The 19,759-nt window shown below is 42.7% G+C and overlaps 1 protein-coding gene across 2 annotated transcripts in view; it reads left to right on the forward strand.

Annotated features, from left to right (window-relative positions):
* Positions 1-7,034: 7,034 nt before the first annotated feature.
* TULP4 (TUB like protein 4) overlaps positions 7,035-19,759 on the forward strand; it is a 223,230-nt gene continuing 210,505 nt past the window's right edge. For both annotated transcript variants that reach the window (XM_067011103.1, XM_059083531.2), the window contains exon 1: positions 7,035-7,157. The gene's annotated coding sequence lies outside the window, so the exon portion shown is untranslated. The remainder of the gene's footprint in view (positions 7,158-19,759) is intronic.

The raw sequence follows: 19,759 nt of genomic DNA on the forward strand, positions 1-19,759 counted from the left end.
GGGCTTTCACTGTCTGTGGCCAGGGTTCAAACCCTGGTTGGGGAACTGAGATCCTGCAAGCCATGCAACATGGCCAAAAAAAAAAAAAGGTTTAAGTTTTTCTTAAAACTAATACCAAAACCAAATAATTTTCTTACTGTCATACCAGTTGATATTCATAATTGTCACTGTATGTGTTTAGGGTTGCAAGGCCAGAACTCCAGAAGCTGATGATTTCCTGTAGGGTAGCTTGCCTATAATTATATGTACTTAATTTATAATGATTTCTCATCTTGTATACTTTTACTTCTTAAAATAATAATTAAAAGACTTAAAATAGTACTCATATTAAAATAGATAAATACAGAATCTTTAACCAATATATCTAATCACTCATTTAAAAGAGCAGAGAATAGCAAGATAAAACTCATCATCCAATCACCTTTCCAAGCTGAACATTCTCTATCACATCTCACACCCCTGCCAAGTGGTTGTCCAGTCTCTTTATTCTTTAATACCTCCAGTTATTCCTTTACTCAACATATCCAGAAATAAATACTAGTTAACGTGAACATTTCCCACAAATACTTAGTGTTATTTTTTCCAAACTATTATAGTTTCCACATGAAGACAATTTATTCATGCATCATCCATCCATCCACCCATCAATTTGTTCATTCATTCATTCATTTAGTCATCACATATTTAATCACTACCTGCTACTGTTCTAGGCACTGGAGATGGGGATACAATAGTAAACCATGAGACTTGCTCTTTTTCCTCCTAAAGTAAAAAACTTTTCTGATGTCTACTTAGAGCTTCAACAGTTCAAGACAGCCGAGCATCTATGTTAACATTAGCTGCAGTTTTCAGAAGCTTAACAAAATGAAATTTATTTTGTACTCCTTTAGCAGTCCCATGTAGGTATTTCTTGTTGGCAGTCAGCTCTCCATCCTGAGTGATTCAGAAATCCAGGCCCTTTCCATCTGGTGGCTTTGTTCCCTGGGGCCTCAAGTTCTTTGTGTTGAGCTGGCAGCCAGGGGAAGAGTTAGGGTGGAGAAGCACACCCATTTCTTAACTGCTGTGGCCAGAAGTGACACATGTTACTTCTTCTCACATTCCATTGGCAAGCAGCAGTCATATGGCCCCAATTAGGTAGAGAGGGGTGCTGGGGAATGTTGTCCCTGGCCAGGCAGAGACTTCCTAGTTACAGCCTTAGCTTAGGGTGGACAACTAGCCACCTCTGCGACCCTATCCCAAACTCTTGCATTCTTTTGCAGGTGTGAGGAAGGTTACTTCAATGTAAGCAATGGGGATCACTTGCCTATTTCAATGTAATGTTGCTGGGATGCATCTCTTTTGTAGCCTGGTACTTAAACAGTACTTAAATACTTAGATCTTTCAGAGCTTCCCTCCTTCTATTTTTTTTTATACAACAAAAGTTATTGAGTATCTAATAAGTGATTCTCTTTGGAGCAATGCTTAATTATATAGGTATGACTTCATATTTGTATTCATTGGTCTTATTGGTAAACAGCACTTTCATCAGAGTCTCTGATTCTCAGAATTATCAGTTCCAAAATCTAAGCTTTTTACGGAGCTAAACTGAAAGTGGCTATGATTTACATAGAAGTTATCAATTTTACAAAACAGAGACTGTAATGGTTTAAGTAAATGGTCTTAATCAGAGATTTATTTTCCTAAATGTGTGTGGGTTCTAGTATATTTTCACTGATTTGGCTATTTAGAGTGCTGATAAATTAGAGTGCTGTCAACTTTCATGAATGACAACTTTATCACATTTTATTCTCTATTCAATTTTTGTCTCAGGGCTTCACTGTCTTCATTTTGTAAGTAATGTCACTGATTTGTTTATGGAAACATAAGCAAAATGTGTGTAAACGTCACTGAGGTCCTCAGAACTAAATGTAAAGGACAATGGTTGCGAAGATTTTTCAGCTAGTAAGAGGGAACCCCACCTAAAACTGCTCAAGCAAGAGGGGGATTTATCATCTCAGAGAACAGGAAGTTCAAGATAGTGAAAGATTGTAGAATACATACCAGGGTTGGGTCTTCAGAGGGTCAACGTGGCCTCACAGACCAGTTCTCGCTACCCTGCCATCCTGGCTGTGTGAGCTGACACCTCTGGTGGTCACAAGATGGCAGCAGCAGCCCCAGACACTGCATCCTTGCCCAAAGGAGCAGCCTTCGGACTTTCTCAGGACTTCATCCTTTACATTCTCAACAATTAAGGGCCCCAAAGAGCTTTTAAAATATAATTATATGGGTTATATCTATCGATGTTTACCACTTTATAAATGAAAACTGAGAAACTTTAAAAAATATTTATTCGTTTATAATAGTACATCTTTATATGTTAATATAAATCACACATTTTTAAATGAAAAAACAACTATGTTTTCCAAAACAAAAAAAAATCTAGTGGGAAGAGTGGCATTGTTTTCCTTTTTTTTTTTTTTTTTTTTTTTTACAAATCTCTGTAATGTCTTTTAAAAAATTTTATTTATTTTTGGCTGCGTTGGGTCTTCGTTACTGCGGGCAGGCTTTCTCTAGTTGCGGTGAGTGGGCAGCTACTCTCTTCATTGTGGTGCTTGGGCTTCTCATTGTGGTGGCTTCTCTTGTTGCGGAGCGTGGGCTTCAGTAGTTGTGGCTTGCGGGCTCTGGAGCGCAGGCTCAGTAGTTGTGGCGCACGGGCTTAGCTGTTACATGGCATGTGGGATCTTTCCGGACCAGGGCTCGAACCCGTGTCCCCTGCATTGGCAGGCGGATTCCTAACCACCGCGCCACCAGGGAAGTCCTGTAATGTCTTTCTTAATAGAGAACAAGTGGGTTCTCGTATCTACTTCTGCACCCAATCTGTTGTGATATCGCACAGCATGTAACCTCTGGATAAGACCAATGTACATTCATGAGAGAATGAGAGTGAAAATACAAATGACATCTTAGTATTATCAAGAAATCAGACCCACAGCTTTCCCGGGAAAATGTCCTCATATTTTTTTTAGGAGCTAAAAAGCTGTTTTCAAAAGGCTTCCCTTGCAGACTATCACTCAGGTTTAATTGACCAGAACAGGATCACTTGCCTATTTCTAAGAAAAGAGAATAGAATTGTCAAGATTGGTTTATACCAGTGATCCTTCCGTGTGGGTCAGAATCGCCTGTGGAGTGTGTTAAAACACAGGATGCTCAGCCCCCAGCATGAGGGTTTCCATCAGAAAGTCTGAGGTGGAGGCTAAGAATGTGTGTTTCTAACAATTCCCAGGTGCTGCCGTGCCTGGCCCGGGATCCACTGTGAGAACCGGTGGCTGAGACCCGGATGGGGCTGGGCAGTGGCTAGGCAGCCGGGAGCACCGGTCAGTGGAGGACTTGGCCAGCTTAGCACACTGAGGGCTGTTAGCAAGCAAGAGGGGAGAACGGTGGTTGGTCCAACCGTGTTTGCTGTACTTATAGCCTCAGAAAATTTATGGTAGATGCCTGCAAAATGGAGAAATACTTGAACATTGGTCCTGTTAGTGACTTCATACTGGTGACCAAGTATATTTTGGATTCATGGTCAAGGGAAGAAAAGGGTGAGTGAGGGAGGAGGGACAGAAAAGGAAGGGATGGGGTAGAGACAGAAATTCGATTTTAAAATGCTCTTTCTTCTTCTACGGCCTTCCTAGCTTAAGAAATGTAAATTGGGTAAATTTGACATGGAGAAACTAAATGTTACGGGGGAGGTCTACGCTTCGCAAACTCATTTTGGCACTTTATACTTTAACAAGTCCACTGAGGTCTACAATTGCGTTCAGCCAAGCCCCCACCCCCTGGCAGTTCATCTTGTCCTTCACTTTAGCACGACCAAGTTAAATGAAATATTCCTGACAGTGGGTTGTTATGAATATTCCAAACTATAGAGAAGCCACAGGTCAGGAAAGGGTCCTATGTATTTCTCTCTATTATCAAATCTCATTGAAAGAATCATAGAGTTTTAGAGTGGGGAAGGATCAGGGACCAGCACCGCCCCCCCCTTTTACAGGCTGAGCAGGGAAGGTCGGAGAGGTGGAGCATGTGTCCAGGCTCACCCAGTCCCCAGGCGGTGGTACGGGTGATAACCCCGGGCCTCGTGACGATGTCTGTCCTTCCCAAGTTCCAACTAGTTCTTCCATGTGGTGGCTAAAGCAAAGACAAAAAGAAGGTATAATAAACAGGTTGTATACGACAGAATAACAGCTGAGATGCAAGTGTTTAAGGCATCTGATATTGGAGTAAAGTTGTTTCTGCTGTATTATGTTTTGGCTACCAGACTTACAGCCTGATCATCTTCAGTCCCAACACGACAGCCCTCGGCTCTCAGCTCCATGACTCTCATCCCCAGCAGCTTCCCGGAGGGCAGCCAACCTTATGAGGTTTCAGACCAAGCTGGTTCCAGCCCCGCCCTGGCTGTGCGCGCAGCTGCCCCTGGCCAGCCCCAGGTGAGGCCACGATTCCATCTTCTCTGCGCTCTTGGCGCCTTCACCTCCGAGGCCTCCTAGCCGTGGCTGGCCTGTCATGGCCCTGACACTGAGCCTGGAAGAAGCTGGAGGCAGGGGGGCAGCCACTCTCCACTCACTCCCCCTCCTTCAAGAGTAAGGCAGTTTTAGGACCTCGCCAGAAAAAAAAAAAAAAAAGTTTGCCCAAGACAACGATGTACTTTAAACACAACAAAATTAGAACTGTTGCACCAGGGGGGTTTCTAAGGCCAGTGGTAGGGTCCGCATTGCCAAATCTCCTTCTTCATGGCCCCCAGTTGCCTCAGGCAATTTTTATTTCATAATTTGAAAGGTTTTTTTTTTAAGCTTAAAATGCTTAAATTCAATAGATTTCTGTAAATGAGCCTTCAAGTTAAAAATGTCTTAAGGAAACCATTTTCATCCTGAAAAGGCAGAGAGAGGGAATAGGGAAGGGGTTGGTGGAGGTACTGCAGGGGATGAAGGGCACCCATCCTGAGTAACAGGGAACAGAAAGAATAGTAAAAATAAGAACCAGCAAGGCACAGCGTTTGGCTCGTGGCAAGCATTTAATACACCAGAGCTCTTATTTTAGGTTGAGTACCTATTACGTATCAGGCACTATACTCAGTGCTTTACATAAATTATTTCATTTAATTCTTTCAGCAGCCCTGTGAGGTAGATATTGTTATTTGAATGTACTGTTAAAGAAGTGGTGTTAGGCATGTTCTTGTTATCACTTGTTCCTAAGTGGTAGAAGCAGCACTTCAATGAAGATACTTGCTTAGGAGACCATTCACACCACCGCTCACGCTGTGGGAAACTGCAGAGGTGGAAGACAGACCTGAGAGCCTTTGCAGTTTTGCTGAGAGTTGGCTGCATTTGTGCCAAACAGTGCTTGAATAAAAGAGAGTTTGCACATGTGAGCCACAGGAAAACTATGGTATTAGGAGAAGAGTGGTTTCAAGGTTAATATTTTTTCATTTTGCAGAAGAAAGAACACCCACGTTGTTCATGGTTAATGGTATTTGTTAAATCATTTTTAGGCTGTTATATCCATTGCATTTGTTAGGTCAAGAAAAGTTCTTCAACTGCATATTTTCATCTTTCATCATTTTACTAACTCTTTAAGGTCTAACAGTCAGGGTCAGATTTTTCAAAATTTGCTCCAGGTCCTGATTTCTGACCCCAGTTAATGCAGTGGAAGCAAAATACTCATTATGTTGAAATGGGGGAGGATTATCTTTTATGTTTAAGGTACTCTAAGACTTAAATGTAGTTTTACTTCTGAAAGGTGTCAAAATTAATTTTAGAGATGTTATAAAATGCAATGAAATAACACTCATATTAATACTTCTCTTGAACACATTATACTTATGTGCATACGTTAATGAGGCAAATATTATCGTTTAAAAACTTTTAAAAAATTAAAACAATCTAGGCAGCACTTGCCAACATTTGTGAAATTGTAGGCATGTAATTTCAGGATTTAAAGACTCTAGTCCAATTCTTTTATTTTCTTTCTGACAACCAGAAATTCACGGAAGCCAGAATTCTTAACTCTGAAGCTGAAGCTGATGTGAAAATTTTGGTAAATAGGCAAAACAGAAAAAAGTGCGGAACACTTGCAAAGATTAGCTACTATTACTTAAATATATAGGGCATGTTATGCCTCAAATCAAGAAGAAAGGGTGCTGCTCTTGTCTATTTAAAAAAAATACACATACATGAACAGTCACACACTCAGCAGTGTCATTTCTGTGTACGTGATGGAAAATGAAGGACGGATGCATAAAGTTTCCGTTCCTCGCAGGACATCAATTTAATGGGGGAAAAAGGCTGTGAATGCTTGTTCCTCTGTGTGAGTTAAAATGACGCTATCCAGTCCTTTCCCCATTAAGACCAACTGCAAAAGATACGATATGTCTGAGATCAGATCATCACCATCAAAGACACTTCAGTGACTGTCTTCACGGAGACATACGGTGGCTCACACTACAAGCAACGTGCGCTTTCTAGAGACTTTCAACTTCAGTGTGATAACCACTTCTGGCTCAAATTAAGTTCGGACCGCACACAAATCATTACATTACCGGGTAGGAAGGATTCCTCAAGGAAGCGGGGTTCAGACTGGACTAGTTACTGTTTTCACTGTTGTCCAGGCTGTGTAGTTGCCCCGAGGGACGAAGACTGCGAGGTGCGCGTGTGTGACACGTGCGTGAGAACGGGTGGGCGCGCGAGTGGGTGTTCGGCTGTTGTGTGTGCGCGTTGAGGGAGTGCTCGCGAGTGTGCAGTGGCTGGAGAGTCTGTTGAGTTGGGGTTTGGCGCGTGGCAGCAGGTAGGTGACGAGCGGGCCAGCAGCTCGGGCCGCGGCAGAGCGCGAGACGAGGGTGGCGGGGGCCTCGATCCCAGTTCGGAGCCAGCGGCGTCAACGGCCGGGGCGCGGGTCCCCGGGGGCGCGAGGGCGCGAGGCCGGCGGGGGAGGCGCCTGCCAGCCGCGCCGGGTCACGTGGCGCGGTCACGTGGCGCACAGCCGGGCCCAGCGGCGGCAGCGGCGGCGGCGGCCGAGGGAGGCGGAGACTCCGCGGAGACACTGGGGGAGGCGGCGGCGGCGGCGGCGCGGAGCTGCTGGAGGCGGAGGCAGAGAGGCGCGGAGGAGCGCGGGGCCGCCGCCACCGGCGCCCGGAGGTGAGGCGGAGCTGGGCTCTTGTCACGCCGTCCCGGCCCGGGCGCTGCCGCCCTCCCGTGGAGGAGGTGGCGGGCCCGACCGCCGGCCGGAGCGCCCTCCGGAGCCGGGCCGGGCGCCTGTACCCTCGGGGCGGGCGCTCGGGCCCCCAGCCCCGGCCAGGCCCCTCTGCCGGGCGCGGGCGGGGGTGCGTCTGGCGGCCCCCGGCCGGGGCTCGGGCGGGGGGCGGCGGGCGGGCCCCCTCGGGTGGGCGTTCCCGAGGGCGCGGTGGGGAGACGGTGGCCGACACCCGGCTCCGGGCGGCGCTTGCTGCCGTTTAGCGGTTTTAGTCTTTTGTTTCAGTGTCTAAGAAAATGGGGCGATAGAGGAGCTTGGTGTGCGCGCGCGCGCGTGAGTGTATGTGTGTCTGTGTGTAAATCAGGAGGCGTTTGGCTTGGAGCCATTTTTTTTTCCTTAATTGTGGAGACAGAAAACCCCTTAATTGTGGAGACAGAAAACCACCTTAATTGTGGAGACAGAAAAAACGGTTTCCCGGGGGAAACTGTGCTCCTCCTCTTCCTCCCCGGCGTCTGGATGGAGTGGATTTCCCTCCCGGCCTCTGCCCGCCTTCTCGTCCTCCAGGCTGTCCCCCTCCCTCCTGGCCTTCCTGCCTCCCCACCTCCGTGAAACCCCCTAGCGAGCGGGGTGTCTGCAAAGCGGCCCGGTCACCTGCCGTGGCAGCTGCATGGAAATGCTGGCGCTTCTGCTGTTTGGTCTGTGCTGTTTCCTCTGGCAAATCACGGGGATTCCGCTCAGAATGCCAACCCTTCCTCTTTTCTCTCTGCTTAAAAACAAAGTGCATGATGCTGCGTCTGAAGTTTGACCGGCTCGGGCAATTAGTAGGGAGAGGTGTCTACTTTTTCTTGTCACACCACTTTAAGGTTGGAAAGGTGAGGTTCGTCTAGCTTTGTGGAAGGAAATAAGGGTGACACAGTTCTGTCGGGGATGGATGTGACTTATCTGCTAAATTGCCATGGTGATCAGAAAGTCTTCTAACACTTCTCCCCTGATGGACAGTCAGCTCCCCTTACAGGGAGCTCTGCCCTGGATTTCTCTATTTGGGGATTGTCCTCCTCTTTGTATTTTGCAGTAGCTTAGCAGCACCTTAAGGATACCCAGTAGGCAGGTTCTTAAAAAAGCACAGGGAAAATAATTTATTTCTAAGGTTTTGAAGAATGTAAAAAATCATTTGGGAGTCCCTTTCTTTGTGCCTCTCTGTGTCTCAGGTTTGCATTTCTTCGAGTTTAGTTCTTGCAGGCAAGGCCACCGGGAATGGTGCTGTGGTCCTGGACGATGCTCATCCCCAGGCCCTGCAGCACCGATTGCTGGGATTTGGGGTTGTGATGGATGGAAAGTGACAGGGCTCCTTGCACATAGCCACGCTGCAAACCAGAGGCAACTGCCTGGACTCCTGGTGATCGGTGGGGCTGTTGGGAAGCTGATGTCAACATTGTACCAGGATAGCTACACTCAGATTGGGAGGAACTCAGCCGTCCCTTTCTATTTCTTGGTAGTTTACTGTTGTGGAAGTGAGTATATGAATAAATTGTGAATAGCTAAATCTAGTGTTTAAGCATAGTACTTAATTTGTGTGAGAGAGATGCTAGAGGATGTGAATTTCTTTGGAGAATTTTAAGTGCTCTATTTTAGTAAGGGCTGTGAAAGTAGCAGTGTTTTCCTGTGATGGGGGGAGGTGTTGTTGACCTCTAGAGTTGGAAGTATGTAGTACTGAGTTAGAGGGATCATATAGGGAAAATTTTTTTAACACAGTGAAGCTTTATGACATGGGAGAAGAACAGAAAGCCCGAGTTAACTTCCTGTGCCCGAGGAATAGTAATATATTTACTACTGTTTATTTTAAAACCAACTTTTCATTTAGAAAAGATGTGTGTATCATATTGAACTTTTTAGTTTTCATATGGAGCTATACGAGTGGTAGTTTGATTATTTACATTTTCCCCACCAAAACCCTGAATGGGAAAAATCTTTTTTAAGCCATAAAAGGATATGTGGTTCATGAAACCTGTTTTATATTGAACGTTATCCAGCATTGATGCTGAGATCCCCAGTGATGAAAGAACAATAAAGAGACAGCAGCCTTCCTTCAGGCCGCTTGTTAGCCCTCTCACTGGGTGGTGTAGAGGACAGAATGCAAAGCCCAAGTTATCTTTTGGTTTTATTGCAGGTTCACTGAGTATCTGAATTTCTGGAATGTTTGTTGAATGCTTTCCATGTGCAGGGCTGAGCTAGGACATTGTTCTTCATCTGTTTCACTGCATTTACAGTATCAATTATCTCTTTCCTGTTCTCTTCTGTGGACGGAGAAAGATTGAAGATAGATTGAGTGACCCAACTATGCATGTGACTCATCAAATGCATTAAAAAATTGAGTAAAACTTCTGTTATGAAATGTCTTGATTTAGTTATTGCATTGGTTTCTGTTGGTTCCTACCCTGTGAAGTATTTTCAGTATTACCAAAAGCTTTTCCCAAATTATGCATTTGTCCTCAGTGAGACTGCAGAGAATATGTAACTGAAATGTCGAATTTCTTTTAATTTGGTTGGGATAATGTTAATTTAGTCAACTAAATTTTAACATATTGAAAATACTAAGTTTTTTATGATAAAATATACATAACGTAAAATTTACCATGTTAACCAGTTTTAAGGGTTCAGTGACATTAAGTACATTCACATTGTTATGCAAGTGACACCACCATCCATCTCCAGAACCTTTTCATGTTCCTGAACTGAAACGTTGTATCCATTAAACAATAATTTCCCATTCTGTCCTCCCCCCCCCAACTCCTGACCACCACCTTTCTACTTTCTATCTCCATGAATTTGACTACTTTAGGTCCCTCATATAAGTGGGATCATACAGTATTTGTCCTTTTGTGACTGGCTTATTTCACTTTGCATGTTCTCAAGGTTCATCCATGTTGTAGCATGTTTCAGAATTTGCTTCCTTTTTAAGGCTGAATAATATTCCATTGTATGTATATATTACATTTTGTTTATAAAGGTTCTAAATTTTAACATATTAAGTGTTAGCAACTGAGGTAATCTCATGATGATCAAGAGCTCTCACTGGAAATTATTTAATTATGATTTGTTTAATTAAAACAAAATCAAATTAGTTATTTTAAAATTTTATTTAATTTTATTTTTTAATGCACAGAACCTTTTTAAAATTTTATTTACTTATTTTTTATACAGCAGGTTCTTATTAGTTATCTATTTTATACATATCAGTGTATATATGTCAACCCCAGTCTCCCAATTCATGACCCCCAACCCCACCTTTCCCCCCTTGGTGTCCATACGTTTGTTCTCTACATCTCTCTCTCTGTTTCTGCTTTGCAAACTGGTTCATCTGTACCATTTTTCTAGGTTCCCATGTATGTCTTAATATACGATATTTGTTTTTCTCTTTCTGACTTACTTCACTCTGTATGACAGTCTCTAGGTCCATCCATGTCTCTACAAATGACCCAATTTCGTTCCTTTTTATGGCTGAGTAATATTCCATTGTATATATGTACCATATCTTTATCCATTCGTCTTTTGATGGACACTTAGGTTGCTTCCATGTCCTGGCTATTGTAAACAGTGCTGCATTGAACATTGGGGTGCATGTGTCTTTCTGGATTAAGGTTTTCTCTTGGTATATGCCCAGTAGTGGGATTGCTGGGTCATATGGTAATTCTATTTTTAGTTTTTTAAGGAACCTCCATACTGTTCTCCATAGTGGCTGTATCAATATACATTCCCACCAACAGAATGCACAGTACCTTTTCAAAATATGGGAACCATGGGGGATGAAACTAACATGTATGTTATATCCTTTCTGGGTCCTTTAATTTCCCTTCCACATGGATAGTGACATATGGTACATCTTTCTGAAATTTGCAGCTGATGCAGATGATGTTTTTTTTCTCAGCTAATGTTATAATGCTGGTATATTTTGCTGTATGGAAGAGCTTGAAGGACTCACCCTGAGGTATATATTGTATAGGAATGTTTGATTATTTCCCTTTATTTGACACTTTCCAAAATCATGAGTTGGTTCCCTACCATCTTCCAATGGTAATGGAGCTAGAGTCTTTTCTTTCCTTTTTTTAAAATTTCTTTTTGAGGATCTTTATGAACTCCTCTGTTTTAGCATATATGATGTATTTCAGACCATTTCAATTATTGTCCTTTTGATGCTCAAATTGCCGTATCTTTGGGGAGATAGACTTATTCAGTTTGGCTCTGAGTCCTTATGACACAGCTCTAGTAGCCTATAGTAGCTTCCTTGTTTTCTGGTGTGACAGGATGTTCCAGGCTCATCCTATACCTTTCCTGTTCCAGGTTTAGAATCAGAACAGACCATTTTTAAAAGAAAAATAAAAGGGAAATTAAATGACCAATAAATATATTAAAATATTCAATTTTACTAGTAACTGAAGAAATGAAATTAAAAGCAAAAATAAGATACCATTTGTTATGAACCGAATTTCTCTCCCCCAAATTCTTATGTTGAAGCCTTGTCCCCCAATGTGATGGTATTTGGAGATGGGGCCTTAGGGAGGTAATTAGGGATAGGGTGGAGCCTTCATGATGGGATTAGCACCCTCATCAGAAGAGACAGACACCAGAGAGCTCACCGACCTCTTCCAAAACACTTCCCTCCCAGCCCCTCACCATGCACAAAGAAGGGGTCATGTGAGCACATAGCTAGATGGCAACCACTTACAAGCCAGGATGAGAGGTCACAAAAGAAATCTGCCTTGTTGGCATCTTAATCTTGGAATTTTCAGCCTCCAGAATGGTGAGAAATAAATTTCTGTTGTTTAAGCCACCCCAGACTGTGGTATTTTTTAATGGCAGCCTGAGCCAACTAAGACACCATTTTTCAATGATTACATTGGCAATGTAATTTAAACTCAATTTAGACCTTACTAGATGTGAAACAATTTGGTAAAACTTGATATAAAGTATTATGTTATTAGGATTATTTCGGGTATCGCTTCTCTTGGTAGTCTTAGTATTTGGGCATTTCCCAATTTGGAGTGGGAATAAGGATGATAGTAATTCCCAGTGCTGGTGAAGATGAAGGGACATGTATACTCTTGGTCTCAGTAGAGGTGTAAATTGATGCACTTATTCTAATGGGTCTTCGTTGCTGCATGTGGGCTCTCTCTAGTTGCGGTGAGCAGGGACCACTGTTCGTTGAGCCGTGCAGGGCTCTCATTATGGTGGCCCCTCTTGCTGTGGAGCGCAGGTCTCAGTAGTTGCGGCACGCAGGCCCTAGAATGTGCGGTCTTCAGTAGTTGTGGCTCGCGGGCTCTAGAGCACAGGCTTAGTAGTTGTGGCTCGTGGGCTTAGTTGCTCCATGGCATGTGGGATCTTCCCGGAGCAGGGATGGAACCCGTGTCCCCTGCATTGACAGGCAGATTCCTAACCACTACGCCACCAGGGAATTCCAATGCTCTTATTCTAAATAGCTATTATTATGTGTCAAAACGTAAAATTTGCATAGCCTTTAACCCAGCAAGCCCACATTTAGGAACTTATCCTAAAAAATAGTAGGAAAAGTTAGCAAAGATATATGTATACAGTAAAGAACTATTTACTATATACAGTTATTTAGTAAATAACTTTAAGTAAGGAATTGATTAAATAGATTAGGGTACCTTATTTGCATACAGCCATTGAAAATAATGATATAAATCTATATTAACCAATTGGAATGATGCCCGTTATATATTACTGAGTGAAAAAGAGAAGTTACAGAACTGTAGGCATAGCAATTACATATAATATAGGCATAGAAAATGCTGAACGACTAGGCTTTGGAGACCAAGAGTCAGACCTTGGAGGAGGTAGGCTTCAGGAACTGCCTAATGGGCAGTCTGTTTCAGGTGTCATGGTCTTGAAGACAGCACCCACTGATTTCATTCTTTAGTTTTCCTGGGGAGACTATGATTGGCCTTGTTAGGTAATTTGCTGTGTGCGTGTGTGTGTGTGTGTGTGTGTGTGTGTGTGTGTGTGTGTGTGGTGTAGGATTGCTCTCAGTTGACAGTCCCACAAAGATATAGAATGGAGGAATCACAAGGTGAGTTGGGGTGCTTTTAACTAAAGAACGGGAAGACATTCCAGGAAAACAAGGCGATAGATGCCTGCTACACATTCAGTTAAAATTAAATACATTCTTTGCTGATAAACATTGAATTAATTACTTCATCTCCATAAATTACTACAGACTCTGATAAACGCTTTCTTTTCCTTTTAACTTCTGTTTTTGGCATGTTAGGACCTATACCAGTGGGTCAACTCTATTTGATTTCTGGCTTTCATAGAAAATGGGTCAAAATTAAAATTTTGGATTTTTCTTGGATTTTAAAAATTATGCTATTTTCCCTTTAAATGTGGTTAATTCATAATCAAATAAATTTCTCCGATGTCAGTAAGTAGAAATAGAAGTCTTTGCACTTGTGTGGTGACAAGGATACCCACCTTTAAGAGAAAGAGTATTTTAAGAATAGAATGGAAAAGTAGTGTTTATGGAAAGCCTCCTAGTAATGGCATAGTAGGCTGTAGAGTGTAGAAAATTATTCTGTAGGTGTGCAGAGGTGCTGTGCAGATAATACAGACTCACTTGAACATCTTTCTCACTGGTATTATTTCTAATCTAAAGCACAGTTAGAGTCAAAATGGATGTGAAAGAGCTTTGAGAAAGATAACACACAATACAACTTAAGATTTACAGTTTCTCACTTTTTAAAAATTAAAGACTTAATTTGGACCTTAATGGATGTGAAAGGATTTGGAAATGCATAATATAAGTTATTATGTTGTTAAAATTATTTCTGCTATTTCTTTTTTCAGTAGTCTTATTCTTCTTTTTTTTTTTTTTTTTTTTTTTTTTTTTTTTTTTGCGGTACGCGGGCCTCTCACTGCCGTGGCCTCTCCCGTTGAGGAGCACAGGCTCCGGACGCTCAGGCCCAGCGGCCATGGCTCACGGGCCCAGCCGCTCCGCGGCACGTGGGATCTTCCCGGACCGGGGCACGAACCCGTGTCCCCTGCATCGGCAGGCGGATTCTCAACCACTGCGCCACCAGGGAAGCCCTCAGTAGTCTTAATACTTGGACATTTTCTCCCAGTTTGGAATGGGCATAGTAGAGCCGCTGGGTTAAAGTTTTTCTTGTATCAGATCTGTTCGTGTCTGATTAAGGCTAAGAAGTTGGCCTTTTTCATGAATAATTTTTATGACAGTCTCAACCTTTCCTCTTAATTCTCACCTGTTGATCCCAAGCTAGTTACTGTTTGGGACACTTGGTTCTACAGGCTGTTCGGTATCCACTTTCTAAAACTGTTGCTCAGCGTTTTCAAATTCTGCTTTGATAGAGACAAATATCACTGGGTTCAGAAGTTTTTCATCCTAACTGAATGTTTCTTTGACCAGCTTCTTGCAATCAGCAAGGGAAGATTAGTTTAAATTTCGGAGGCAGTTACACCTGTGTGTGTGTGTGTGTGTGTGTGTGTGTGTGCGTGTGTGTGTGGTGTGCGTGTGTGTGTGGTGTGTGTGCATGTGTGGTGTGTGTGTGTGCGTGTGTGTGTAATTTTCAGTCTCTGGCAAGAGAAATGAAGAGTCTTGTGTAGAACATACTTTGAGAACCATGTTGTTGACCCCCTATGAACCTTTCCTTCATCTTTGGTTTTTAAGAGTATATGATACTGTCCTGGGGAACACATGGCATTGTGTCAGAGTGCCAGAGGTCCTCCATGATTACAGGCTGGGTAGTACTGGGACAGTTTTAATATTCCAGAAAAGCTGATCAGTAGTGACGTTACCATGTGCTGAGAATATGCAGGATTATCTTCACATGTAAATCAGTTTCTTAAGCTTCAGACAGTCCTCTTAGCCACAAACCAGATGGACAAATTCAGCTCCAGTGGTTAGAATATCAAAACCTGCATGATAAGAAGTTAGCCTGATGCTGTGGATGAAAGCGCTGGACACCAGAGCTGACGTTTCAGGCGGCCGTAGTTACTGTGTTACATCATCAGGAAGTTTATGTATTAACATCTGTCATACTACACAAGAATGCCTTCAAAAAGTCATTCCTGGATTTAACTTACCTGAAAGAAAGAAGTTTAAGGAGGTTGGATCATGGGGACAGCTAGGTGGATGAATGTGGCTAAACCCAGGTCACATTTTCCAGTGCCTACAAATAGTTGGAACCCTTTTTGTTTTTGTGCTTGCCGTCTTTTCCCAGGAAATGAGAAACCCAGTCTGTGTTTCCTTTGTAGGAAGTTAACTTTTCAGAATTTTCTGATATCTGAATGATGAAATAAATTCTGTAATATTTGAAATGCTTGGAATAAAATACAACAACTCTTAGTAAAAGAAAGCTCACAGTTTGCTTATCTTATTCCAATAGTAGTAATTTTTAATACTGTGACAGAGTGAGAATGAAAGTGGCACACACATTGTTCTGTCTCCTCACCCAGCTTTGATTTTGAGGGACTCGGGGATAAATTAAGTAGCGTGGGATCGGGGTCCCGCCCACAATCCATCGGTCATAGCTAACTGGAGCATCACTTCCCAGCCTTTTTGGATTTATGGCGTCCTGTTTGTGTTTGATTTTGCATCTGCTTCCTCCTCACCATTTCTTACAGCTACGACAGCCAGGTCTCTGTTATCAGTGGAGAGCAAAGTGCTGATATATGAAATCCACAAGTTATCACCATAATTCAGTTTTATCTAATTATGTCAACCTTTAATTTTAACTAATCAGCACCAAATCTTTTCTGGACCATTAACAAGCTGCACAATTACATTGCTGTATGGAATAGATTTATTTAAGTTTTTGATCAGCTAATTAACGTTGTTTTGAAAAATTTCGTGATACAGTACAGTGAATAGGACTTGTACTTATGTGTATTTATGTGCAAGAAGTGGGATAGAGAAACATTAAGTACCATTGTAGGTCCCTCCTAGGCTACAAATGCTTTTCTGCACAGAGGTATTTATAGAAGCAATAATGTTTATGAGGTGCTTTGACATCAGTCTCCTATGAATTTAATGTAATAAGTTTATTGTAAGTAAGTAGAGAAGTCTCAGGATTAACCCGTGGTTCAGAAATGGTGTATCGTTTTTAATTCTGAGAGCCTTGGGATATCCCATTGTCTTCCCTTTCTTTGCTGTCTGTGATTTGCAAGCACCGGTGATCTCTGCTGATTACTGGTCATAGAAATGGAATCTCCTTGGCCGTCCTTCACCCGTGTTCAGATGGTGAAGTTTTTCTCTTTCATGTGACATAGAAGGATGTGCGTGCACTTGGCTTTGGGGAATTGAGCTATTTCTCTGGTGTATGTAAGACAGCTGAAGCTTGTGGGAGAGGGGTAAGCACTGTCCTGTGAACTATACCAATAATCACCGGAGGTCAATTTAAGCCAGTTACTTCAAACCTTTTACTAGATGGTTAATGACGAGCGCAATTGGTTTGAGTTAAACCTCCTTTGGTGCTAATGAGCAGTAAGGTGGACCCAGGGTGAGATGTCTGAGGAAGGAAGTGTGCTGGGGAGTCTGGAGTTATTCACAAATTAGATCATGAATGAGCTTCAAGAAGTTAAGATTGCCTTTAATTCTGCTCTTCGTTTTGTGTCTACTTGGCTTTAAGTACTGTCTTAAGTACTTCGAGTTATTTTAAGACATGAACTACTATCTTGTAGCATAGGAAACTCCAAGTAAGTAGGGCAACAGAAAGTCTGCCTAAGGTTAATAGAAGAATGTAATCAACTGGGATGCAAACTTTTAGCTCCTGAATTTTTATCTAGTGGTTTTAATCATGGTCACACTATTCTGCGTGAAAAATATTTTATTTCTTTACTTCTGTATTGTTTTATGTATGGAACTTCAATGTTCTTTTTGCTTCTTAATTTTAATATGATAATATGACTAACATTAATTCTTAGTATAATTCTAACTGACATAAAGTCTACATATATGGGGACACCTTGAGAGAAGTATATTCTTTCTTCAGATTCTCTGGTCCCCTTCAAAATTTAAAAGCACAGAAATAACAACAACCAAAAAATTACTAAGATAGGTTGGTTCTAATATAAACTGCTGAGTTAGTTGTAACTGTATTTTATTTTAAGAAGGTGCTTTTTCTTTGAGTAGGTGTGTCTCTCTAGAAATCCAGGTAAAGGGGGCTCCAGGTGGGAGGCGACTGCCCACCTGTGGTGAGTGCTTTTCTGATTCCTTTTTTTCTGATTGGCTGGTGCTGAAATTTGAATCTGGTTTGGACCTGCGAGGTCTTTGCACACCTTAGTCTTTCCTCAGGATTCCCACTTCTGGTTGTGGTTTGACCTTGTTTTCACTATTGTGGGCACCAAGTAGGTAGACTTGACATATTGTGCTCATAAAGAAGAAAAGAGTCCTAGATTCTAGAAGGAGGCTTTGGTTAGGAGTGGCCCAACAAATTGAACGGGGTTAGCCGCCGTGGGGAAGGCTGCACTGAAGCTCTGCTTTCTCCAGCAGAGCCCCCAGGTGTGGGGGGCCGTCAGAGGCAGTGGGTGGAATGGGAAGAAACGTGGTTTAAGGGGACTGAATTCGAGTTTGGACATACAGATTTGAAATGTGTGAAAGCAGTTGTAGCAGATGGAGTACCTAGGCATGTGGTCTTTTTTTAAAAATTAAAAAAATATATGAAGTTTGCTGTGTTATGTATATTAACCCCTTTTCTCGTGTGTATATTATAAATATTTTCCCAGTTTCTTGGTTGTCTTTCAACTCCAACTCTGTTCATGGCATATTTTATGTATAAAAGTTTAAATTTTCTATGTAGGCAAGTCTTTCAATCTTTTTTCCGTAGTTTCTACTCTGATGGTTTGCTTAGAAAATCTTTTCCCACGGAGTGTGTTTTTTTCCCCCTTCTTTTTTTTTTTTCTTTTTCGTTTTTTAAGCAGACAGGTGTTTTAAACTTTTTAAAATAAGCTTTGTATCTTAGAATAGTTTTGGATTTACAGAAGGTACAAAGATACTCGGTACAGATAGTTCCTCCGATCCTTCACCCAGCTTCCTCTAATGTTATCCTACAAAACTATAGAACATTTGTCAAGACTAAGAAATTAACATTGATACGTTGTCATTAACTAAACTCTAGACTTGCTTCTGATTGCACCAGTTTCACTGATGTCCTTCCCCAGGGCACTACACTGGATTAAGTGGGGTGGGTTTTGAAGAGGCAGGACCACACATGGCAACGTGCTCTGTGGAGAAGCTGAGCTGGAGACTCTGCACTGGTGTGGGACACGGCAGCTTTATGGTTTACAGAATTCTTTCACACATACACATGATTTAGATGGAAAATATTCTTGATCATCAGTTTTATTAGACACACCTGCCCCTTGGAAGTGTGTGTCTTGGGCGTGGCACTGTTCTGCATGTGTGCGACCACAGGGACTTGGGCAGAGAAACCCCTCTCAGACTGTCCAGACTGCCAGGTGCTGCCTCCGTTTTCCCTGCCTAGTAATTCCCTAAGATGTCTTTGCTCTCACACTGTTGCCTGGTTCTTCTGCCTGGACTGGAGTGGAAAATCATATGTTGTTGAGTTTTTAAGTCTTGGAGAGAAAGGCACCCTCATTGTGAGGAAGCGTTTTCAATTCCTAGACGTCAGAGTAAGCCCAGAATATCACTGCTTTCACCCTCTAGAATCACGGCACTAGGCATAGCTAGTCTTCTGACTTTATTGCCCAAACGAAGGGTGATGTATCTAATGAGAAAAGATGTGGCTGGCGTAGATGAACGCGTATCTTACTCTTCAGATGGGTTTGAGACTCTCTGTGGCTCGCTTGCCCATCTCTACCCCGCGGTAGGTGGAGACAGATGCATGAAGTAAGAGGTGGGGCGGGCAGGTGGAAAATTAGCTAGAACACAAGCCATGTTGGGCGGCTCCGTGCCCACACTGCCTGATAGAAATAGCGTTAGCAGACAGGCCTTAGTTACCTCTGCACTTAGTATCTGTAGGCATCGCGACTCACACGTTAACGTGAGTTGGGCTGAGCTGTCTCGTGGGGAACCACTGGCTTCTACTTGTGCATTCAAATCAGTCTCGCCTCTCCTAACTGAAAACACTTAGATTTTGGTTCTCTTAGCCTTTTCTGACTTGTAAAACACCACCAGCCTGTCTTTTGGTTTAGAAGGCAGTGAGAATATGACTGCTGTGCATGCCTGAGGAGGAGGGATCAATGACAAAGCGAAGAGGACCCTGGGTTGGCTCTCTACAGATGCCTAAGACAGTTTCTACAGGGTTCTGTTCCACCTCAACTCAGAATCGGTAGATCACATTGGAAAGCCTCCGACCAAGTCATAAGTAAATCAATAGAAATACAACTTTTTTTTTTTTTTTTTTTTTTTTTTTTTTTTTGTGATATGCGGGCCTCTCACTGTTGTGGCCTCTCCTGTTGCGGAGCACAGGCTCCGGGCGCGCAGGCTCAGCGGCCATGGCTCACGGGCCCAGCCGCTCCGCGGCATGTGGGATCTTCCCGGACTGGGGCACGAACCCGT

Source organism: Kogia breviceps, chromosome 13 (assembly GCF_026419965.1).
Source record: "Kogia breviceps isolate mKogBre1 chromosome 13, mKogBre1 haplotype 1, whole genome shotgun sequence".
Classification (NCBI taxonomy): domain Eukaryota; kingdom Metazoa; phylum Chordata; class Mammalia; order Artiodactyla; family Physeteridae; genus Kogia; species Kogia breviceps.